This window comes from Geotrypetes seraphini, chromosome 4 (genome assembly GCF_902459505.1).
Source record: "Geotrypetes seraphini chromosome 4, aGeoSer1.1, whole genome shotgun sequence".
Classification (NCBI taxonomy): Eukaryota; Metazoa; Chordata; class Amphibia; order Gymnophiona; family Dermophiidae; genus Geotrypetes; species Geotrypetes seraphini.
Genome location: NC_047087.1, coordinates 172772562 through 172796707, shown reverse-complemented (window position 1 = coordinate 172796707; position 24146 = coordinate 172772562). Strand labels below are relative to the sequence as shown.

General features: G+C 41.1%; 1 protein-coding gene across 4 annotated transcripts in view; it reads right to left on the bottom strand.

Moving 5' to 3' along the window:
* The window catches only part of IL34 (interleukin 34), a 134945-nt gene extending 124316 nt beyond the window's left edge, over positions 1-10629 (bottom strand). The window contains exon 1 of one of the 4 annotated variants that reach the window (XM_033943368.1): positions 10226-10629. The gene's annotated coding sequence lies outside the window, so the exon portion shown is untranslated. Of the gene's footprint in view, positions 1-9641; positions 9663-10102; positions 10125-10225 lie in introns of those variants that run through there. The other 3 variants (XM_033943365.1, XM_033943366.1, XM_033943367.1) reach the window with 3 other exon arrangements.
* Positions 10630-24146: the final 13517 nt, after the last annotated feature.

Below are 24146 nucleotides of genomic sequence, written 5' to 3'. Positions count from 1 at the left end.
GCAGTACCCCTTCTCTCTTCCCTCCTCCCCCTATCCAACAATAACTTTCTTCCCTTCCCTTTCTCTCCTCCTCTCCCAGCAGCATCTCTCCTTCTCCCTCCCTCCTTCCAGGTCCAGTAGCAGCTGTCCCTTTATTTTCCTTAGTCCAGCAGCTTCCCAGCCTCGAACGGTGGCTTCCTTCCCTTCCCTCTGCTCCCCTCCCAGCAGCTCTCAGTACTTGCCTGCAGCAGTGCCAGTAGCATCAGCACAGTGATTCACTTAGGCAGCCTTGGGTCCTTTGATGAGTTGCGCCCGTCTCTGAGGAAAGAGGAAGTTGCATCATCAGAGGCAGGTCGCGACTCAGCAAAAGCCTTAAGGCTGCCTAAGTGAATCACTGTGCTGACGCTATTGGCACTGCTGCAGGCAAGTACTGAGAGCTGCTGGGAATGGAGGGGAGGGAAGGAAGCCACTGTCAGAGGCTGGGAAGCAAAACATCGGAGCTCATTGGGCCCCCCTGATCTCGTTGGCCCTTCACAGACCAGCAGGATATTGCTGCGCACCGATCTTACGGCCCTGCATGGACCAGCAGGAAATTTTCAGCAGGCCATAGTTTGCCCATGTCTGTTCTAAAACAATGATTTTTTTAAAGAAATACAGTATATATATATTATACTGTAAAATAAGACCAACACTGTAAAACCACACAATCATAAAGAGTGTTGAACTGGACAGCACAGTAGTAATGCAACTGGAAAATATAAGTGTTTTGTAAAATTTTGTGATTATTTTTTTTCCCATTTTACTTCTCTTCTTCGCTGCAAGGTCATACCAGCATCTCAAATACATTACCCAGATAAAACAAAATTCATCTTCCTCGAAAATAACAAAGTCCCAACCTTAACCAATATAGAAATTAACTCAATCTACTACCCCATTCAACCCACCCTAAAACTACTATGAATTATGATAGATAGATGCTGCACCATGCAACCATAAATCAATAAAACAATTCAGAAATCATTCACAGTTATGAGAAATTTAAGACAAGTTCGAAAATTCTTTGATAGAACACACAATTCTGGCTCTTAGTACAATCCCTAGACCTAGGTCTTCTAGATTTTTGCAACATTCTCTACCTCCTCTGCCCAGCAACAATGATAAAACAACTACAAACAATCCAAAACACAGCACTGAGACTTATCTATTCATTGAGGAAACATGACCACATCACAGAGGCATACCTCAACTCACACTGGCTTCCAATCCCGGCAAGAATACTATTCAAATTCTACTGTCTACTATTTAAAACCATAAACGGCGACAGCCCAACCTACCTGAACAACCGCCTCATCCAAACTACATCAGCTAGACACAGGAAAACCCACACTCCATTCACGTACCCTCCAATCAAAGAAGTCAAACGGAAAAAACTATATGATGGCCTCCTAGCCACACAAGCAGCAAAGCTTGACAACCAAATCTCCAACCTACTAATTATGACCCTAGTTTACAAAACATTCAGAAAAGAAATAAAGACTCTACTTTGCAAGAAATTCCTGCAAACGATTTAATACCGCTAGCTCCTTACCAGTTCACGATACCACTCCCCAATACGTTCCCGATTCCCCAAAGCAACCTCATCTACTCTTCATCTCCTCTAGAAATTACCAGATATATTCTTCAAGCAATACCTTTTTTGTAATTCTTTTGTAATCCGCCTTGAACCGCAAGGCATTGGCGGAATAGAAATCTCTAATGTAATGTAATGTAATATAATTACATCAGTAGCAGTCACTTCCTCTTGTTGTTCTACATATGCCAGTGCAACCTCCACTGCCTTGCCCCTTCACTATAACTGACTTTTATAAGTTTAGCTATTGCATGTCCAGCCTCACTCGAGGTGTCTTCATCAGCATCATCTCCATTCCCATTCACCATAGTAGTCGCATCATTGTTAATTAGTTCTTCTTGCGCATCTGCCTGCATCCATTCTTATGTATCATTCTTATAAGCATTCTCATAGTCCAGTATTTCCTGTAATGAAGGAAGATGATCTTCTTTAACTGCTCTTTGTTCAGCGCCATGTCCTTGTTCATTTCCATTCTTAGCAAGCGACTTTCTCCATAATTTTGCTAGGGTTGCAGGTTTGATGTCATCCCATGATTAAGCAATCCAGTAGATAATATCTTTGATGTTCACTTTCTTTAAAACTTCAATCATTCCTTTCCCTTCATCCAGGGCACAAACAAGCATTGTAAGAAGCTTGTGGCAAATATATCCTGGTCCATTGGCTAAACATTGAAGTGACTTAGGGAGGCAGAAAAAGCACTCTAATGTCAGCACTCCTCAGTTCACCCTCGTTGGGATGAGATGATGCATTATCCAAAAAAGGATTGCTTTCTTAGGCAGGTTTACCATTTTTAAGAAGTTTTCTACTGATGGAACAAATTTCTTGAAAAACCAGTTAAGGAAAATATCTTTGTCCATCCAGGCAGTCCTCTGGTTCCTAAAGGACACTGAAAATACAGCAGGAGCCATGTTTTCAAAGACCCTAGGATTGTTTGACTTTTCAATGAAAGTTAATTGTAATTTATGTTTACCTGTTGCATTGCTACAGGTAAGAATAGTCACATATTCTTTCTTTCTTTTATTTTTTCAATTTCCTATACCGTTCTCCTCTCCTAGGGGAGCTCAGAACGGTTTATATGAATCTATTCAGGTACTTAAGCATTTTTCCCTATCCGTCCCAGCGGCCTTCTCCAGTGATGTGGCAGAGGGAAGGCCCCGGCGGGGAAAGCCTTTCAGAGTGCTGCCACTGTTTTTGAGGCTTCGGAGGTATGTAAGGTGGTCGGTGGTGTCCCGGTGCACAAAGGGATAGGAGGGAGGGATAGGTATAACATGGCAAGTGTCAAAGGTAAGTACTGTGTTTCCCCTAAAATAAGACATTCCCCGAAAATAAGAGAGGGTCTTATATTAATTTGTGCTCAAAAAAAACGCACTAGGACTTATTTTCGGGGAAACACAGTAGTTAATAAAGCATGGTAACACATAAAATGACAAGACATGGTATAGTGAGCATAGAATGGCAGAACATAGCACAGCAGTCATAGTATTACGAGAATGGCTGACAAAGTGAGATATGACTTGGCAAAAATGGTAAGGCAAGCATGCATTGCATTGAGTGGCAAACTGACTTTTACTCCATTTGTAACCTGAAGCCAAGGCTTCAAGACATGATGCAAGAGTTCTTGATGGCAGGAAAAAGTGGGGAAGGAACTTTGCACATCAACCTCTAGAACAGGGGTGTCAAACTAAATCACACTTCGGGGCTGAAATCCAAAACACAGGCAAAGTCGCGGGCCAGACTCCTCCCAATCTCCCCAGACCCCGCCCCCACCCCCATAATAGTACTAATTATAACAATGTTTTCCATTCATTTTTCATATATACACACACAAAACCACAAAATTAAACTACACAAAACACACTGTATGATTCTCAACATTCATTCTTACCAGAACATAGATAACTCCTATGCAAACTAAAAGCACTAATATATAAAAATTAAACCCTAAGATTCAAGACTGAATGCAGTACAACCCCACAGAAAAATAAACAAATGTATTTTTTCCTGAGCAGTGCAAAAGATAGCTCTCAAAACTGACATATTTCTACAGGTCCATAGGTGTAAAAAGGAAGAGATAATGTTTACTGCAGATGGGCAGACTAGATGGGCCATTTGGCCTTTATCTGCCATCATGTTTCTATGTTTCCATGTAAAACTTCCCTCTGTACTACACCAGAAAGTGGAAAAAGAAGCTGCACACTTCTTAATAATGGTACGATGACATCACCAGGAGTCTGTTGGATATGTCAGATGGTCAAATCAACGAAGGTCAGGTAATCGAGATGGTACTGTATGTGCAAAACTAATCTATTTGGAAACATTGCCGCTAGCCAGGTACCAGTCTTTTGGAAATGCCCATCCAGTGCTGTATCCTTAGAGCCCATAAAGAAGAAAAAAGGATAGAGATTGAGAATTGAAGAAGTGATACCACAGGGTAGCAGTGTGCAGGGGAAAATATGTTATTCTAGTTTTCTTTTTTTAATTTGTCATTTTTTATTTCATGATAGCGTACACTAGTGTGCGTTTAACAAAAAAGCATGCACTAAAATGAAAAATGCTTATCCATACTATGGGGTGGCCTAAGGAGAGGAAACACCAATCTAAAGAAAACCTAGATTCTAGGAGGGGTTACAAAGATAGATCTCTTTCAGCTTAGTAGTATGGATGTAATATTGAGAAAATGTACCATTTTCCATATTATTTTTGTTGAGGATATTTTACAGTAGTGACTTTTCTGAAACACCAATCTTGTATGGAAAGTCTTTCCAGTAAAAGTGTGTCTGGTCTTTAGATTGGAAGATAAAACCTTATCTTCATGACTGAGATGCGCCCGCTGTCCAAAGGTACAGTAAAACCTTGGCCTGCGAGCATAATTCATTCTGGAAACATGCTTGTAATCCAAAACATTCTCATATCAAAGCAAATTTCCCCATAAGAAATAATGGAAACTCAGATGATTCATTCCACAACCCAAAAACTTTAATACAAAAGAACCATTGGCTCAGTTGTGATGACGTATACTGTACGTACTTGTATTGCAAGACCTTGCTCGTTTATCAAGTTAAAATTTAATAAAACATTTTGCTCGTCTTGTAAAACAGCTGCACCCCAAGTTACTCACAATTCAAAGTTTTAATGTATATCCAAGAAAGGGATTGATTAATTTATTTATTATTTTTATTTATTTATTTATTTTTTATTATTATTTATTTATTTACGTTATTTTTTAAATTTCTATTCTGCCTATCAACTAGGCGGATTACAAAGTAAAACGTACATAAAGGGCTCCTTTTACTAAGGTGCGCTAGCATTTTTAGCGCGTGCTCCAGATTAGCGCATGCTGCCCCCGCGCTACGCGCGAAAACTAACACCAGCTCAATGGTGGCGTTAGCGTTTAGCGCGCGTGGCAATGCAGCGCGTGCTACAACTGCTAGCGCAGCTTAAGTATAAGGAGCCCAAAATATCAGACCTACAAAAAATACAAATTCACATAAAAACATACTAAAATACAAAAGCAGTAAAAAAAGAAATTCAGCATAAAGAATGATCCTAGGAAAGAAGTACATCAAAGTAGTAATTCCTTATTAATAGAAGGCTTTTAGAAATAAATTAGTTTTCAGTTTTCTGAATGATCCAAAATTAGAATATAATCTTAATGGTCCATTCATTGCATTCCGCAATATATATCAGCAAATTCAGACACATCCACAACACACACATTATAAAGTTATGTACTAATGTCAGAAAAGTGAAACATCCATTTGACCCCTCCAACCCCTCAGAAACGTTAGCAATTAACAGGAAACTAGAGGAGATTCATCAATGGCTTTATTTGAACAGATTAGCCCTCAATATTAATAAATCAAACGTCATGTTTTTCCCTTGGAAAGAAAGCTCTAAAATTTCCTCTCCAATTTCTATTAAGGGTACCGCTTTACAACTGATAAGTAATATCAAAATTTTGGGGGTTGTTTTTGATGATAAACTAACTTACCATAACCACATTAGTAATATTGTCAAATCTACTTTTTACAGACTGCGTCAAAGTCGTTCTCTATCCAAATTTTTATGCCCATAGTCTCTCAATATTCTAATTCATTCCTTGGTTATCTCAAAAATTGATTACTGCAATGCTTTATTCAAGGGAATAGCCCAAAAAGAAATTAGACGCTTGCAGATTGTTCAAAACGCCTCAATTAAACTTATAATGAAAGCAAGGAAATTTGATCATGTCACTCCTCTTCTTAAGAAAGCGCACTAGCTTCCAGTTGCACATCCAATTCAATATAAATTAAGTCTGCTCACCTTCAAATCTTTGGTATATAAGACCCTGCCTTCATTTATAAGTTACTAGCTGATGCCCCGGCGTTGCACGGGTATTTAATTATAGCAATAACACTGTAAATGGATTCAAATAAAGATACTTTATAGTGGTGAATGAAATTATTTTTTTACAGCTTAATAAAAAGTACAATATTCAAATTATAATGTGAAATATTTGACAAAATGAATACAATACTACTAACGCAAAACGTGATTATAAAAAACAATTTTAGTTTCACCTCCTGGAGCAAGAACATATAAATTCTTGGGTGAACCCACCCTTGAGCAAGCAACATAGAGTTGTGGGCCGCGAGACCCCCAGAACATATCACCCCAGGTAGTGAGGGATCTGCATACCAAGTTTCGTTCAAATCGGTCAAGCCGTTTTTGAATTACTGTGAGAATGGCAGCTTTTTACATTTTTTCCATTGACATGAATGGGTGAAATCTGATTTTGTTTGTAGCTCCGCCCACATGTGCAGGTGGGCCGCGAGACCCCCAGAACATATCACCCGAGGTAGTGAGGGATCTGCATACCAAGTTTCGTTCAAATCGGTCAAGCCGTTTTTGAATTACAGTGAGAATGGCAGCTTTTTACATATTTTCCATTGACATGAATGGGTGAAATCTGATTTTCTGTTTGTAGCTCCGCCCACGTGTGCAGGTGGGCCGCAAGACCCCCAGAACATATCACCCCAGGTAGTGAGGGATCTGCATACCAAGTTTTGTTCAAATCGGTCAAGCCGTTTTTGAATTACAGTGAGAATGGCAGCTTTTTACATTTTTTCCATTGACATGAATGGGTGAAATCTGATTTTGTTTGTAGCTCCGCCCACATGTGCAGGTGGGCCGCGAGACCCCCAGAACATATCACCCCAGGTAGTGAGGGATCTGCATACCAAGTTTCGTTCAAATCGGTCAAGCCGTTTTTGAATTACTGTGAGAATGGCAGCTTTTTACATTTTTTCCATTGACATGAATGGGTGAAATCTGATTTTCTGTTTGTAGCTCCGCCCACGTGTGCAGGTGGGCCGCGAGACCCCCAGAACATATCACCCCCAGGTAGTGAGGGATCTGCATACCAAGTTGCGTTCAAATCGGTCAAGCCGTTTTTGAATTACTGTGAGAATGGCAGCTTTTTACATTTTTTCCATTGACATGAATGGGTGAAATCTGATTTTCTGTTTGTAGCTCCGCCCACGTGTGCAGGTGGGCCGTGAGACCCCCAGAACATATCACCCCAGGTAGTGAGGGATCTGCATACCAAGTTTTGTTCAAATCGGTCAAGCCGTTTTTGAATTACTGTGAGAATGGCAGCTTTTTACATTTTTTCCATTGACATGAATGGGTGAAATCTGATTTTCTGTTTGTAGCTCCGCCCACGTGTGCAGGTGGGCCGCGAGACCCCCAGAACATATCACCCCAGGTAGTGAGGGATCTGCATACCAAGTTTCGTTCAAATCGGTCAAGCTGTTATGTTTGCGTGATCGCGGCACATACATACATACATACATCCGATTTTATATATATAGATTAATTAATTCCTTATACCCCATCCAGATCACTGAGATCTATCGACCAACATTTATTACACCCTCACTCAAAGTTATCAACACACGGCGGCATTTTATTTTTTCTGTTACAGCTCCTCAAACTTGGAACTCCCTTCCTATTTATTTAAGAGAAGAAAATAACTTAGATACATTTAAAAGTAAACTTAAGAGCTTTCTTTTTAAAGATGCCTATGATGCTTAGGAGTCCGTACCTACCACTATAAACTCTTACAAGGTTACTATCTTATTCCCCTCCTATTGTTTTCTACCATAATTGTTCCTCTTTCTATCATCAATATTGTATTTCCTTACCCATTCATTCCTTCTGTTTCTTCTGTTATTGTTTATATTGTTAGTTACTAATCTGTTATGTTTGCTTAGTGTTTACTTGTTTTTAATAACCCCAGTTTTAATCTGTAATTTGAAAGATTTGTTCATCGCTTAGAAATCTGAGTAAGCAATTAATCAAATACACAAGAAACTTGAAACTTAAAGCATCTGGTAGCATTCTGCACCTAATATCCACTGTCAGATATCGACATTCATCACCATTACCACCATCAATGATGAATCCTCCTGTTTTTCTCACATACCACCTTAACCCCGAGGCTGGCAGGTTGCAAGACTCACTGTCATCATGCTATCTAATATAATAAAACCCTAAGCCGCGCATGCACACTCCCACCTGTGTGCGCCCGTTTTCTGTGAGCTGTAGGGCACCGAAGATAGGAGTGCGCATGCATGCGAATCTCTCTCTCTCCCTCCCCGCCGAGGCGGATGTCGGCCGAGGCAGCTGTCGGCGGATGCAGGCCACAGCAGCGGCTGAAGGCCGCGGCAGCTGTCGGCGGATGCAGGCTCGGCGGCGGGTTGGACAACCGGGTTGGACACCCGGAGCCGTGGCAATTGGCCACAAGATATAATTGCCTATTTCTATGACTTCAAAGTACTGATCTCCTGGCGCAAAGCCCAGTCAAGCAACCGACTTAGCGGATAGGATACCGGGAAAGATGCAACCATCAGAAACCGGGAAAGTTGGACTGTTGTTGGGCCTTTTGTTACTGCTTCGGGTCCGGGGGTAATACTCTGTTTGTTTGATTGCTTAGATTGGATAAGTGTTGAGGTTACTGTTTGAATGATTGTTGTATATATGGCCTGAGCACGTGGAGAGTCCTTTCTCCTGAAATCTGGGCATGCCGAGGGGAGGAGGGTCTACCTGTGATGGAGAGATGGAAGGGGGGTGGGCGAAGAGTGGGAGGGGGGAAGTACTTGGGGGTAAGCTGTGAGATAACCACAGGGATCAACACTAGCGAGGTAGGGAGTCTTTCTTCTAACCTAGGAACCTATTGGGAGTGTTGGGGGGGGGGGGCTGATGGCTTTCTTATTGCAGCTACATGGTAGTTGTAATTAATGGGTACAGTGTCTGAGCTGAGGCTTCTATGGATAAATGCACGATGGCTTAATTTTGGACCCAAGAGACATCTGTTGTTTCGGGAATTGTTACGTTTCAAAGCCCATATTGCTTTACTTAAAAACATAAGAATAGCCTTACTGGGTCAGACCAATGGTCCATCAAGCCCAGTAGCCTGTTCTCACGGTGGCTAGTAAGGCACTGGGGGCACTAAGGACACATGACGGATGCACTGGGGGCACTAAGGACATGGGAAGGAGGCACTGGGGGTACTATGGCCACAGGACGGAGGCACTGGGGGCACTTAGGATATGGGAAGGAGGCACTGGGGACACTAAGGACGTAGGAAGGGGTACTAAGGACATGGGAAGGACGAACTGGGGTACTAAGGACATAGGAGGCACTGAGGGCACTAAGGACATAGGATGGGACAGTATGGACATAGGAAGGGGGCCACTGAGAGACAGGCAGGCATGGCACAACAGAGAAATACCAGGGGCCAGGGAAACAGAGACAGAAGAAAAGATCGACAGGGGGCCTGAGAGAGACACAGACAGAAAGAATGACAGACAGACAGAGTCCAAGGAGAAAGAGACAAAGAACCCCCCCCCCCAAAATAGACATCTACTCTAGCACCCGTTAATGTAACGGGCTAAAATACTAGTATAACAATATCCAAGAATCCATCAAAAACGTAGACGTTTTCAAAAAAAAAAACACAAAAACGGAGCTTTCGTCAGTTTTTCCGTACATTTCCTTCATGACATCTCCGCCTTCAGCAGGTCCCTTCAGTATGCTCCTTCGCCCGAATAAATCAAACGTGAAGTAAGGCCAGGAATTATTCTGCAGCTCTGAATTTATATAAAACACGTGTTTGATTGTAACGCCGCAAAGTCGAAGAAATCCCTGGACTTCCAGTCTCAGAGCCAACTCTTTCCTTTAACTTTCAGAGCTCATTAGTCTTCAAAGCAAAACTGAAACCTCGCTATTTTATTATAGTGCAAAATCTCACTACGTTACCTTGGCTTGGGCAAATCCTTTGTATCTGAGCAACAATCTAACTTTCCCCCGAGAGAGACCAGGGTCCCTTAAATAAGACAGATGGGGAAAAAAAGCCTGCCTTTCTTTGCATGGGATATACACTTACAGAAGTTAACAGCAATGCAATTAACAACAGAGCAGATACAAAAATAATCGCAATCCCTAACGCACCATCACTTTTTGGGCTCAGGAAGTAAACAGCGATGGTGTAGATCAAGATCTGTGGAGCATTAGGGATTGCGAATATCTCGACATCTAAGATTTAATTGAGGCTGAGGCTTGAGCCGCACTTACTTGAGATGACGTCTAGCAAAACAGGTACGTCACGTTTTGCCTCGCCGCCTCTGGGTCTAGCGCGCGACCCTCAGGTGCAAATGACCCTTCGTGCTGCACTTCCTTTTCTGTGCTCTCGCGCCTCGTGCCTCGCTCCTCCCCTTCTCAGGAGTGTGGGGGACGCAGTCACCAGGTGCAGCACAGGTCTATATGTTCTCTTCAGACCCTGGGAAATCCTAAGCTACTACGTTAGGCTGTTGCTTCTCTTAGACCGTCTCCGGTAGTAAACTTTTCTCTCGGTCTATTTAATAATTATTTATTGGCTAGGCTCAGCTTTCGCGCTGCTCCTCCTTCTGTGCCGCGTGGGTTCCGGGAAACTGGGTCTGTTCTGGGAAGTGCTGAATAAAATTGGTAGGCTTTGAATTATCACAATGAGGCAAAAATACCCTGAACTAATTCTAGATCCAACATTTAAGAGAGGTGGCTATCTCTGATCCCGTTTAAAACGCACGACGGGCTTTACATTACAAAGATAGCTTCTTGTAGCCCTGGCTTGTGCCAGCACTGTACACATAGCTCAAGTTACAACTTTCTGTTTCGAAAAGCCGTGCATCTGAGCACATTGATTCAAGCTTACTGGGACCCTGGAAAATCCTGCTTTCTCTTTTTAACAGGATTTCAGTACTGTTAAATGGAGATCCTGGTTTTACCTACACACACCTTTCCTGCGGCATGGCAGTCTGCGGAAACCTGGAAGGCTTGGGAAGAAGAATGAGGAGAGTTTAAAAATTAGATGCACTCGTTATTTTGTTTAGCTTTAAGTAGTCTATAATAGAGAATGGCACGGGGAAAAATGTATCACCATTCTTGCCCCGTCCCTGCCCCGTCTCCGCGAGCTCAGTCCCCGTCCCTGCCCCGCAAACTGTCAGATCCCATCTGCACAAGCCTCGAGTAGTTATGGTTTTATACTGAACTTATTGTATTAAAGTATAAAAAGAGATAATATGCTGTACAATTGTCATTTTATAAATACAAATGATAGAGAGCAAAGATCAACAAAACCCCTGTCTCCCCTCCCTTTAACAAATATGCCCTTCACTATTGTGAAAAATGAACAAACCAAATTACTACAGAATGCTATATAGAAAAATCAAGCTAACAGAATACTTCAGTCACACATGGCAGGAATATTGTTAGGGGAGTGTAACTCCCTGGTCAGAGAGAGTGAGTCTTAAGCCAGCTAGAAGCTAAAGAAGCTTTGCGGTCTCCAGTTATGCCTAATACCAGCTCTAGCATGATACATATTTCAAATCTGAAATATTCTAATCACAAAATATAAAATAAATTTATTTTTTTCTACCTTTTGTTGTCTGGTAATTTTATTCTTCAAATCACATTGGTCTCAGGCTTTGGTTTTGGGTTCCTTCTGTCTTTATCGTGGCATGGCTGGCTCCTGAAGGTAAAATAGGCGCAAAAGGAGCTGGGGAGGAGATGCCAAGTCTGACATGGGCGCAATTTTTTTACCACAGGAGCAAGACTTTTCACCGCTCCCATGGGGCGGTAAAAGATCTTGTCCCCATTATTGCGGGCCGGTGAAAGGTCTTGTCCCCCATTCCAGCGGTAAACCAGTTTCAAATGTCTCCATTCCTGCGGATTTATTGCGGTGACCATGGTTTACCATGGTAAATGGTCCCCGTGTCATTCTCTAGTCTATAATAAAAGGTTGTATAAATTTCTATAAATTAAGATTTTGTACAGCAGTCCTTATCAACTCAGCACATGGGACACTAATTTGGCTTAGCAAGTGTTTGTGGTTCTAATCCTGTAAAACAGGGGCATCGAAAAGCCTTTTTGTTTGTAGGTGCCAATCTGTACCAGAACCACCCATGCTCCACCACCAGCATCTACCTTTCCCTTATCTACCATCTCATAGTTGCTCCCCTTCCTTGGCATCCAGTATCCTTCCCTAACTCTGAACCCCCCTCAAGTGCCCAGCATTTCTTTCCTCCCCTCCCCTCCCCTCTCTGGCACTTCTCTCTTTCCCTAACACATCCTTAATGGTCTCCAGCACTTCTTTCCACCTCCCTGCTCTCTGCCACATATTTAGTGCTTTACCTCTATTTCTCAGAGTGGCAATATTCCAACCGCCATAGCACTAAAAGTATAGAGACTGGCAGGTGCTGAGCCTTGAACATCTGTGTATGTTCAAGGTTTGTCTTCTCCTCCCCTTCCAAACTTACTATTTCAGAGGGAGACAGAGTCTAGCAGGCCTTGGTCACTTCTTGCAGATAATGCTCACATATTCATAAACACAGGGAAGCTGGAAAGAGTTCCATCAGCCATGCTCTGCATGCTTTCCTTCCTTGTTTGCCTGTAGTTTAACTATATGTTTAGCTACTCTAAATTTTACTCAGCTACTGGATGTATAGTGCAACTTAGAAGAATCATAGCTCCCTCAGTGCAAGCATTATTCTTAAAAAAAGAAGGGGGGGCCAGTGGCGTAGTAAGGGGGCTGCAGGGGGGATGTAGTCTGCCCCATGCACATTCATTGTAAGGCACCTGTCCTCCTTTCCATCCCCCCCTCGCTCCTTCCTGACCCCCCCTTCTGGGCACGTGCACCCTTTCCCTTCCCTCGTACCTCTTTAATGTTCTCTGCATGAGCAGCATAACAAACTTGCTGCCTTCGTTGGAGTTGCCGCTCTCTGACGTCACTTCTGGGTCCTGCACCTAGGAAGTGATATCAGAGGAATAGCTGACACGATGCGAGCAGCAAGTTCGTGCTGTTCCTCGTGCCTGGAAAATTTAAAAGGTATGGGGGAAGGAAAGGGGGGCGTGCACACAGCAGGGGGGTCGGGAAGTAGCAGGGGGCGGAGGAGGAGGGGCACCACCGCCCAGGCGCCACTCACCCTCACTATGCCATTGGGGGGGAGGAGTAGGGACCCTTTTGAACACAGCAGGGAAGGATTTCACTCTATCAGCTGCTTACCAGAGTGCCTCTGTTACTGAGTACTCTGTTATTGAGTATTGTGTACACTGCAATACACTTCAGGGAATCATGTACGAAAAAAAATCAAATAATGCATGACAAAACAATGCAATTAAAAACAAAAAGTCAAATATTTGCAGTATTCTGGAAATATATGCATGTACTTTAACGCTTATCTTTCAGTCAGCCTTAGTTCCCCAGTTCAAGATGTAAATAGTGATATCCAGTAGCACTGTAACAGAAATCCTGATGTTACAACCATACAATAATTTACCTATCATTGTTTTTGGTAGGTTGCCAAATGGCCACCAGGCTTTGACTTAGTTAGCCACTTTGAGGGTAGGGCTCAGGTCCCCCAACTCCCCAGTCCCCAAATCGCTATTTTTTATTTTGGGATTTTGCTGTTTTTGGCATGAATTCGCTGGTGGTAGCCATCTTGGATTTTAACAATGACACCTAGATCTTTTTCCTGGGCAGTGACTTCTAATGTGGAACCCTGCATCATTTAACTTATAAGTTTGGGTTCCTCTTTCCTACATGCATCACTTTATACTTGCTCACATTAAACATCATCTGCCATTTTGATACCTAGTAGTGCCGCAGGAATGGGGACCATTATCGTGGCATTCCTATGGTAACGTGGAGACGTTTTGGACCACCTTAACTTCTTTTTGATAAGCAACCATACCTTGTTGGCAACACTATAATCCTCCGTATCCAACGTCCCTGAGTAGCCGAGGATGGGATCTAAGACTTCTAAGCCAATAGGAAGGTCCTGGTTGAGGATGGATTCCTAAAAGGCAGCTCTACTCTATGTACCCAGCCAATTATAAAGGATGTGAGATCAGAGCTGAGTTTGGAGATGATCTAGAAGCGGAGCAGTGGGAAGCAGCCAATGAGAAAGCAGTGCAGAGGGTGATAGAGACTGGAAATAGGTTCTGACTGTGATTGACCTAAAAAATTTGTAGAATTTGGCACCACTCCTGCCTTTCCCATAAATAGCGAGGTAACAGTAGGCACCATTGTGGGTTGTAGTCATTCGGTAGTGATTAATGAGAGAGACATTGGAAATGGACTGGGAGTCAACAAATTGGTTCTGTTGTGAAAAAATGTTTTCACAAATTACAAGTTTCAAGTTTATTAAATTTTTGATTAATCGCTTTGTCATATTTTCAAAGCGATGAACATAAATACAAAGTAATAGAAGTGAATACAAAATTACCTTATTAAAAAATAAAAAATAAGAATTAAATATAATCTAAAACATTAATTGTCCATAATCAGTAAACATATACTATATACATACTTGACAAGACTGAATAAAGGGAAAAGGGATAAGAAATACAAAATTCAATAAAAAGAGAGGTAAGGGCAAAACATGAGGTTGGGAATTAAAATTAATGCATCATTGTGTTCCTGTTTATGAGTACTTAATCGAAAGCGTCTTTGTAAAGGAACGTTTTTAGGTTGATCTTAAATTTATCGATATCTTGTTCTTTTCTTAAATAGATTGGCAGGGAATTCCATATTTGTGGCGCTGTAACCGAAAAGATAAATTGTCTTCTTGTATTTATAATTTTAAGAGAAGGAACTGTTAGTAAATGTTGTTCATTGGACCTCAGTGTTCTATTAGTGGAATAGGGAATTAGAGTTTTATAGATAAAGGCCGGAGTTTTAAAAAGCATTGCTTTAAAAGTAAGCAGACATATTTTATATGTTATTCTGTGCGATACTGGAAGCCAGTGGGCATTTTTGAGAAGTGGCGTTACGTGATCAAATTTTTTTTTTTTTGTTATTAATTTAATGGCGGTGTTTTGAATTATTTGTAACCTTCTTATTTCTTTTTGTGTAATCCCTTGAAAGAGGGCGTTGCAATAATCAATTTTGGAAATTATTAGAGAGTGTACCAGGATATTTAATGATTTAGAAGAAAGATATTGTGAGAGAGAACGTATTTGACGAAGTCTATAAAATGAAGATTTAATGGTATTGCTTATATGTTCATGAAAGGTTAATTTGCTGTCAAATGTAACTCCTAGAATTTTAATACTGTCAACTATTTGAAGAGGAATGTTTTTTATAATGATGGGCGCAATAATTTTAGAAGTTTCTTTCCAAGGAAAAAGTAATGTTTTTGTTTTTTCAATATTGAGGGCCAACCTATTTATATCTAACCATTGATGAATTTGTTCAAGTTTATTATTTATTGATATGATGTCTGAAGTACTGTTGGGATCTAATGGATGCAAAAGTTGAATATCATCCGCGTATGCGAAAACATGAAATCCTATTGATTGACAGACTGTCATCAATGGTGCCAAAAAAATATTGAAAAGTAAAGGGGATAAGATAGATCCTTGAGGAATACCATGGGAAGATAGTGAGCTTTCAGAATTTGTATTATTAAATGTAACTGTGGATGTGCGATCTGTGAAGTAAGATATGAACCATGATAATACTTGGTCAGTAATGCCAATTGTTTGAAGTCTGTCTAATAGAATATGATGGTCTATGGTGTCAAAGGCAGCAGAAAGATCAATAGATATTAATAAAACTGATTGGTGATGATCCAAGAAGTAGTGTATTATTAGATCAGTATCAAAATTATTGGAACCTTCAACCCTTAATATCCTGATCCATTTTTTTTATCACTTCTCATTTAGACTGTTGTAATGCATTATACCAGGGAATAACTCAAAAGGAGTTACGAAGACTGCAGATTATATAAAATACTGTAGTTAAACTCCTCTCCAAGGCCAAAAAATATGATCAGGTCACACTTTTATTATATAAGGCACACTGTCTACCAATAAAACAGAGTGACTTTCAAAATCTTACTGCTCACATTTAAAGTTAGGCAAAATAACACATGTTTGGAAGCCTTTCAAATTCTAATTTGGAATATGTAGAATGCCTTCAGACAAAACATGGTATCTGAAGGCACTCTACAAATTCAAAATTTGATTTTCTGTTTGGAGCCACTGTGGTGCTTTATGTAATTCTCCCTCCCCTCAAGTCAAAGTACAGGAGGAACTGCTGCAGACTGAAAAGAAACTTCATCCAACCTTAATTAAAGTTTCTTTTCTGCAAAGAGTATAAGGCAAACACAATCTAGCCCTGAACAAATTGCTGCTTTAATGTGCCCCTCTCCATTTCAGATGTGTTCTGCCATGCACTGCCTTTTTCTGTAGCTGGCTGAAAGCAGGGGTATATTATTTAATATTGATCCAATAAGAAAACAGTTGAAATAACTTTAGTTTGCTGGTAAAATTTCTGTATCTGTTACTTGCTTTTGCTTATGGTTTGTGTGTGGAAGGTTTTCAGAGATGCTTGCTATTGCTTTCTATTGTCTCCCCTTTCTCGTTGTCTCTTGGTTCGCAAAGCTATTTTCCAGTGGGAGGGTACATGATCAGTAGAGAGACTGGTAGTAATTATTGGGAGAGCAAGGGGGAGAAGCCCGTGAGAAGAAATTTCCACCTACTGTGAGGGAATGGAGCCCAAAGCACAGGTCTTCTTTGTCAGAAAAGTTGTGCTTACCATGAAACTCTTGTGTACATGCACCAGGCATGTTCCTTCTCCTTACTTTTGGTCTCACAGTACACATATTTCCAAGCAAGTGGTGTTAAGCACTGGGGAGCTATTTTTCCTGAGCTGTTCCTGCGATATACCTGGGCACTATTCACCAGAGCTTCAGAGTTCTGAGCATCAGCCTGTCAGAGCACCTTTTTGTACCCTAGACATGATTGAAACAGGTCTAACTAAGGACATCCTTCTTTTTAGACTTGAAAGTTTCTTCCCATTCGGCTATCGCTGATTTTGGGCTCTCCCTAGTCCCGCTGAAAACACACCTACAAAACACACCTACAAAACACACCTACAAATACAAAAAAGTATTTGTAAAGAAGAAAAGGAATGCCATTTGTAAAAAGATAGAGAAGTTAGGCAAACCATGCATCGCTGCTACCCTGCAACCTATTGTTATAGGGGAACACTAATAAAAGATTTTCAAAAAATATGTTTTAAGTTCAATTTTAAATTTTTGATAAATCTCCAAAGGTATCATGATGAGTTGTTCCAGAGAGTTGACCCAACACCACCACCTATTAAGGAGCAAATAACGACGAATGTAGAGTATGGTATGGAGCATAAGCTCCATAGATGTTATTACCTTTGAAATTTATTAAGGGAAATAAGTTTTTTACATGTTAATCATATTTCTGGTTCCAGATGCTTGGGCAAGGAGCAATACTGAAGATACAGGGAGTGTGCCAGCCAATAGGGCCACCTGTTAATCAGTTTCTCTATCTCCACCTGCTGGTAGATGTGTGCTATCCCACTAGTCTCTGGATTCATCTGCTTCGTCTAAAGGAAAGAAAATTAACATAAAAACATAAGAACTGCCATCTCCGGATCAGACCTTTGGTCCATCAAGTCCGGCGATCCGCGCACGCGGAGGCCCTGCCAGGTGTACCCTGGCGTAATTTATAGTCCATCATATCTTTATATGCCTCTCTTAAGGAGATATGCATCTAGTTTGCTCTTGAAGCCTAGGACGGTCGATTCCGCAATAATCTCCTCTGGGAGGGCATTCCAGGTGTCAACCACTCTCTGAGTGAAGCAGAACTTCCTGACATTAGTCCTGAACCTGTCCCCCCTTAGCTTCATTTCATGTCCTCTAGTCCGTGTCAAATTGGACAATGTAAATAATCTTCTCTGCTCTATTTTGTCGATTCCTTTCAGTATTTTGAAGGTCTCGATCATATCCCCACGCAGTCTCCTTTTCTCAAGGGAGAACAATCCTAGTGTTATAAGTCTATCCTCGTATTCCAGTTTCTCCATACCCTTCACCAGTTTTGTTGCTCGTCTCTGCACCCTCTCCAGCAGTTTTATATCCTTCTTTAGGTAGGGAGACCAATGTTGGACGCAGTATTCCAAGTGTGGTCTGACCATTGCCCTATAAAGCGGCATTATAACTTTCTCCGATCTACTCGAGATTCCTTTCTTTATCATGCCCAACATTCTATTTGCCTTCTTTGCCGCTGCCGCGCATTGTGCCGACGGCTTCAGGGTCCTATCTATCAGTACACCCAGGTCCTTTTCTTGTTCACTCTTCCCCAGAGTTGCACCTGACATTGTATACTCGTATTCCTTATTCTTATTGCCTAAATGCATTACCTTGCATTTCTCCACATTGAACTTCATCTGCCATTTCTCCGCCCATGTTTCTAACCGACACAAGTCGCTCTGGAGTTCCTCTCTATCCTCCTGCGATCTGATTGCCCGGCATAGTTTTGTATCATCTGCAAACTTGATGATCTCACTGGTTGTTCCTTCCTCCAGGTCATTGATATAAATATTAAAAAGGATCGGCCCAAGTACCGAGCCCTGGGGTACACCACTAGTCACTTTCTCCCAGTCGGAGAACTTCCCATTTATGCCCACTCTCTGCTTTCGGTTTTCCAGCCATTTGCCTATCCACCTTTGTATATCCCCCTCTATGCCATGGCTTTGTAGTTTCCTGAGAAGTCTTTCATGTGGAACTTTGTCGAACGCTTTCTGGAAGTCCAAGTATATTATGTCCACCGGCTTCCCACTATCAATTTGTAAGAACATATTTTTTTCCGTCTCTGCCTCCATCTGCTGGTTAGGGATCACAACCCACTCATTTGGACTGGTCTGGCAGGATACAAAGAAAGGAAATTAACAGTTAAAGAATAAATTTCATCATTGGTATTGTCCACAAATAAAATTCTTTTAGAGGAATATTGGAAAATACTGTATTTGCTTTCTAGATATTAGGTTATTGGAATCTCCAGAGGTAGACTTTTTCAATAGCTAGGGTTAATGAAGGGCACATGGGGGTTCCTCAAGGAGACCCTACTACTAACTCATACGTGCATACTGTTAAACTGGGTATTTCCAGATTCATCGTCAGCTGCTAAATGAATGTTCTGTTGATACATCTATTGACTATGGGGAGAGTGAGCACGGATGAGTTATAACCTAGAAGTTATTTCAATATACATATATGTGATCCATTAGGGAACTCCTTGTTGTATAAAGTAAGATATGTTAAATAGAACTTCAGATACATTTATTTGTATTATTACAGTATGGTGGATTACCTAAGTATAGATAGGTTATCAATATCGTTAGGGGTGGAGGTATGTCATTTTATTGACTCCAGGATGGGGATGGGGTTGGGGTCGAGGGAATGGAGTAAAGTTTTATTAGACTGAAAAGTGTGCTGATTCTATTTATTTGGTTAGTGTGTAGAAGGATCAAATGCATACAACTACAGTTTTGTTTTTAGTTCTATTATAATCCTCCCTTTCAAATGGCTGCTTCTGTCTTTTCACTACTAATCTGTGTTTATATATTATACTGTTATGGGTTCTAATAAGGGTATTATTACCATCCCAATGTACATCACATTAGGAACTAAGCAAGAAGAAATTGTAAATATTTTAAACATATCTTCTGAAGAATTAAAACAAAGATTGGTCACAGTGTTTTTAATGAAATGTGCAGGTAAAAATGTTCTGAAAGATTTTTTGTTTGTTTGATTTTGCTAGTAATGCTGCTTTAATTTATATCCAAAGCACAACAACTGGGTATAAAAATAAACAAAGTATTGTTCCAAAATATGATAATCACAAAAAACAAAAAGGGAACAATGCACAGAAGTTTTTAACACCTTTTAAACCCGAATGGTGCTCAGAATCCACGAGTGGATAAGAAAAAGCTTAGCGTGGGGAGCAAACCCCTAAAGCATTTTTCAGGGAATCTATCATTGCACCATCGATTTTGGTAGAAAGGTGAATAAAATGTTTCTAAAAAAACGGTGTGATATTATGATATGTCCATAAAGTGAATAAATATCCAATGCATAAAAGCTTCAAAAATGGTGAACTTAAATAGACTTAACTTAAATGTCCATACAGCGATGACATTCCTGTGACCACAGGAAATGAAAGGTTTTTTCCTCTGTACCAGGAAGGATTTACAACTGTATCCTACACACAGCGTATGTGGGTTCTCTGAAGAAGCCTACTAAGCCTTTTCGGCGAAACGCATCAGAACCTTGCCGGACCATCGCTGTATGGACATTTAAGTTAAGTCTATTTAAGTTCACCATTTTTGAAGCTTTTATGCATTGGATATTTATTCACTTTATTGACATATCATAATATCACATCGGTTTTTTAGAAACATTTTATTCACCTTTCTACCAAAATCGATGGTGCAATGATAGATTCCCTGAAAAATGCTTTAGGGGTTTGCTCCCCACGCTAAGCTTTTTCTTATCCACTCATGGATTCTGAGCACCATTCGGGTTTAAAAGGTGTTAAAAGCTTTAATTTATATGCCATTCTACTTTGGAGATTTTCCCTAGGGACTTAGTTTAAGGAAATAATTTTGTAGGCAAAAGTCAAGTAAATGATGACTATGTTTGTAGTACAATAATGTAATTATTTTAATGGCAGCACTAAAAAGGGAATGTTTTCTGTTCCAGATATTCTTCCATTCATCTCAGTTTTTGGATGACAGTTCCCTTAGTGTAAGCAGTGGTTATTTTCTGCCAGGTCAATAACTGGAAGCTTGAACTTGCTCCTTTTCATCATTGTAGCTTGAATGGAATGTGGAAGTCACTGCTGAGGGAGCACCAGATCAGCCATCTAATTATAGACCTATAGCCTCAATACCACTATACGTCAAACTAATGGAAGACCTCGTAGCAAAATCAGAGGGAGAATTGCAGTATGACCCTTCAAAAATCATCCAATACAGCAGGGCTGAGGAAAGCAACAGATTCACACATCCATTTCTTAATGCCACCAAGCTCCGTCTACTCCAATCTTTCATTATTAGGTTCAAGTTTACTCTCTGTAGCCAAGTCTTGTGTCAGACTTTCATTGACAAGCAATCATTAAAGTAACATTTTTAAAATTTCCCTACTGTGTAAAACTCCTTTGAGCTTCACTTACATAATGGTTCTGAAGCAACCTGCTAACAAGGAGTCTGGGCCAATCAGACCATCCCCGCTAAGTCTAAGGCCTGATTGGCCCAACCCCTCCTGCCAGAGATCGGGGACATCGGGGGGGCATCCTCCGGCAGGAGGGGTTGAGCACTCTCCTGCAGCGATCATAGGGGGCTATACTTATCACGGCAGGGAGATCCCTTGCCGCAATAAGTATAGCGGCCATGTCTATTTACAATGTAGGCCAGCATTTTGCTGGCCTATATTGTAAGCGTCTCTCGCTCTACTAGTGAGACGCATAGAGCCGCTTAGGTTCATCTAAGGCCCTTAGGCGGTCTTGCGGGCCTCCCTATGTTCCCAGAGACACCTTCAATATAGGCAGTCTGCCTAGGGAGCATTTTTTTAAAAAAACGTGCGTCCTGATTGGCTGATTAGACAGCTGCAGGACGCCTATAGCTGGCTAAAATCGGGACGCACTTTGCAGAATACGGGCCTCTGTGCCTATAGAAAATATGAAGAAATCATTGCGTTAAAGCACAATCACATATCATCATTTCTTAGAGATTGGAGTAGTCTAGATACGTGGAGGGGCATAATCTAAAGAAATGTCTAACTCTGTTTTGGGCCTAGTCACCCAAAGTTGGCAGTGACTATAAAGTCCATTCTTGAAAAATATGTCCATGTATTTTGTTTTTTTCAAGAGTTGTCTAACTGTACGTCCAGCTGTTTGATCATCCAGACTGCTAAGTCGTCTATCTTTATACCCCATTCTCATCCAAATATTCATCCAAGTCTAGAAAAGGATCTTTTGGACATGGGAGAGGCCAGCAAAGTAATGGACTGGACTGGACACCTGGGGTAGTGGGGCACCTTACAGGGCACTGCTGTGAACTTCACAAAAAGGGTGTCACATAAACAAATGATGTATGGGGCAACTCTCATTTGGACTTACGTCTGGTGCTAGTCACCCATGAGGCATAGGTTTATCCACGAAAGGCTCATACTGATGTCCACTATCTATCATTTAAGTGACTAGTTTCTAGCCTTACATTCCCTTGAAGGGATGAGGACCGTTTAGCCAATTCTTCATTTACATTGTTTTGGACATTATTGGCTATACTAGTCCTTGGGGTTTTGTTTTTTGAGCACATAAACATCTCACCATAACTCCCTTATAGATCATGGTTAATCCCCCCAAAACACCCCCAAAACCTACTAGACCCACCTGTCTACCACCCCAATAGCCCTCACGGCTGCAGGTGGCATCTGTACGGCAGTACAGTAGGGTTTGGGGGGTGCACATGTTCCACCATAAATACAGTGGTTAGAGTGGCTTATAGGCCTCGGCCCTCCTCTCTATGGTTCACTAGCCCCCCACCCCCACCCCACACACACACACACTACTTAAGCCACCTCTGTGCTGCTTTACTAGGCTTTGCTATGTCAGGTGCTCATGTTCTGGAGGCAGGTATGTACATTTTTATTCTGATTTTTATGGTATTGTGGGAGGGGGGCAGTGTGTGGGGGTCTGTACTTTGTGTCTGCAGTGCTTATCTGGTCACTTTGGATACCTTTTTGGCACTTAGACCTGGTTTTACATGGCCTGAGTCACAATGTACAAGTTCTGTCCAGGTAGCCTCGTTAAACTTTTGATTATGAGCCCCATATTGTTCCCAGTCTAGATCAGCCCATTAGACAATGCTATCCCCTTTAATAACATTTGTGAACTTACTTCATATTGTATAGAATTTACTTTGATATTAATTTCTATCATAATTTGAGCTATGTAACAACTAAGAATGCAGCCACTTGTTCTTATTACTGTTGTTTATTTCTTATTGGTTAAGATTCCTTTTGTATTTCTGTTGTAAATTTAATAAAATTTAATTAAACAGAAAAAAGGGATAGTTAACAAGACTACGAATGTTATAATGCCCCTGTATCACTCCATTGTGTGACCTAATCTGGAGTATTACGTTCAATCTCCTCCTTATCTCAAGAAAGATATAGTGGCACTAGAAAAGGTTCAAAGAAGAGCGATCAAGATGGTAGTACAGGGGATGGAACTTGTCTTGTATGAGGAAAGACTAAAAAGGCTAGGGCTCTTCAGCTTGGATAAGAGACAGCTGAGGGGAGATATGATTGAAGTCTATAAAATCCTGAGTGCAGTAGAACGGGTATAAGTGGGTCAATTTTTCACACTGTTGAAAACTACAAAGACTAGGGGACACTCGATAAAGTTAAAAGGAAATACTTTTTTTTTTTTTTTCAATTATCTTTATTAACAATTGCAACGGGAACATACAACCAGGAGCAGAATAAGCATAAAAACAGATTGTGGTAAGAGCGTAGCTGGTTTTAAGAAAGGTTTGAACAATTTCCTGGAGGAAAAGTCCATAGTCTGTTATTGAGAAAGACATGGGGCAAGCCACTGCTTGCTATGGATTGGTAGCATGGAATGTTGCTATTCCTTGGGTTTTGGCCAGGTACTGGTGACCTGGATTGGCCATCGTGAGAACGGGCTACTGGGTTTGATGGACTATTGGTCTGACCCAGTAAGGCTATTCTTCTGTTCTTAGAATCCAGCTCAGAAAAGGGGGCTTCACTTCACATTTCCATTCTCCTTTCACTCACTGTGTAGTAGAGACATTGATCATTCCTCCTGCTATTGGACTGTTTTCCCTCTACAGCAAACTCCTCCCTGCATCTTCAGAGCAGTAACATTGTTTACATTCTGTTGCCAAGACAAGGAAGAATAAACTAGGTGCTTTCCATGGCATGCTTTCCCTTTTCAAAATGCCATGCTGACACAGCATAGGAGACCAATTTCCATAAGTGATGCTTGCCTCTCCCCATAGAAATCCTTATCTGCAGACTCTACTGCAACTATGCATTGAACTGCACCATATCAGCAAGGGACAGATTGAGACTCTGATTGGGAGAATTTCCAGGGTCTTTCCATAGCTTCCAGGCAT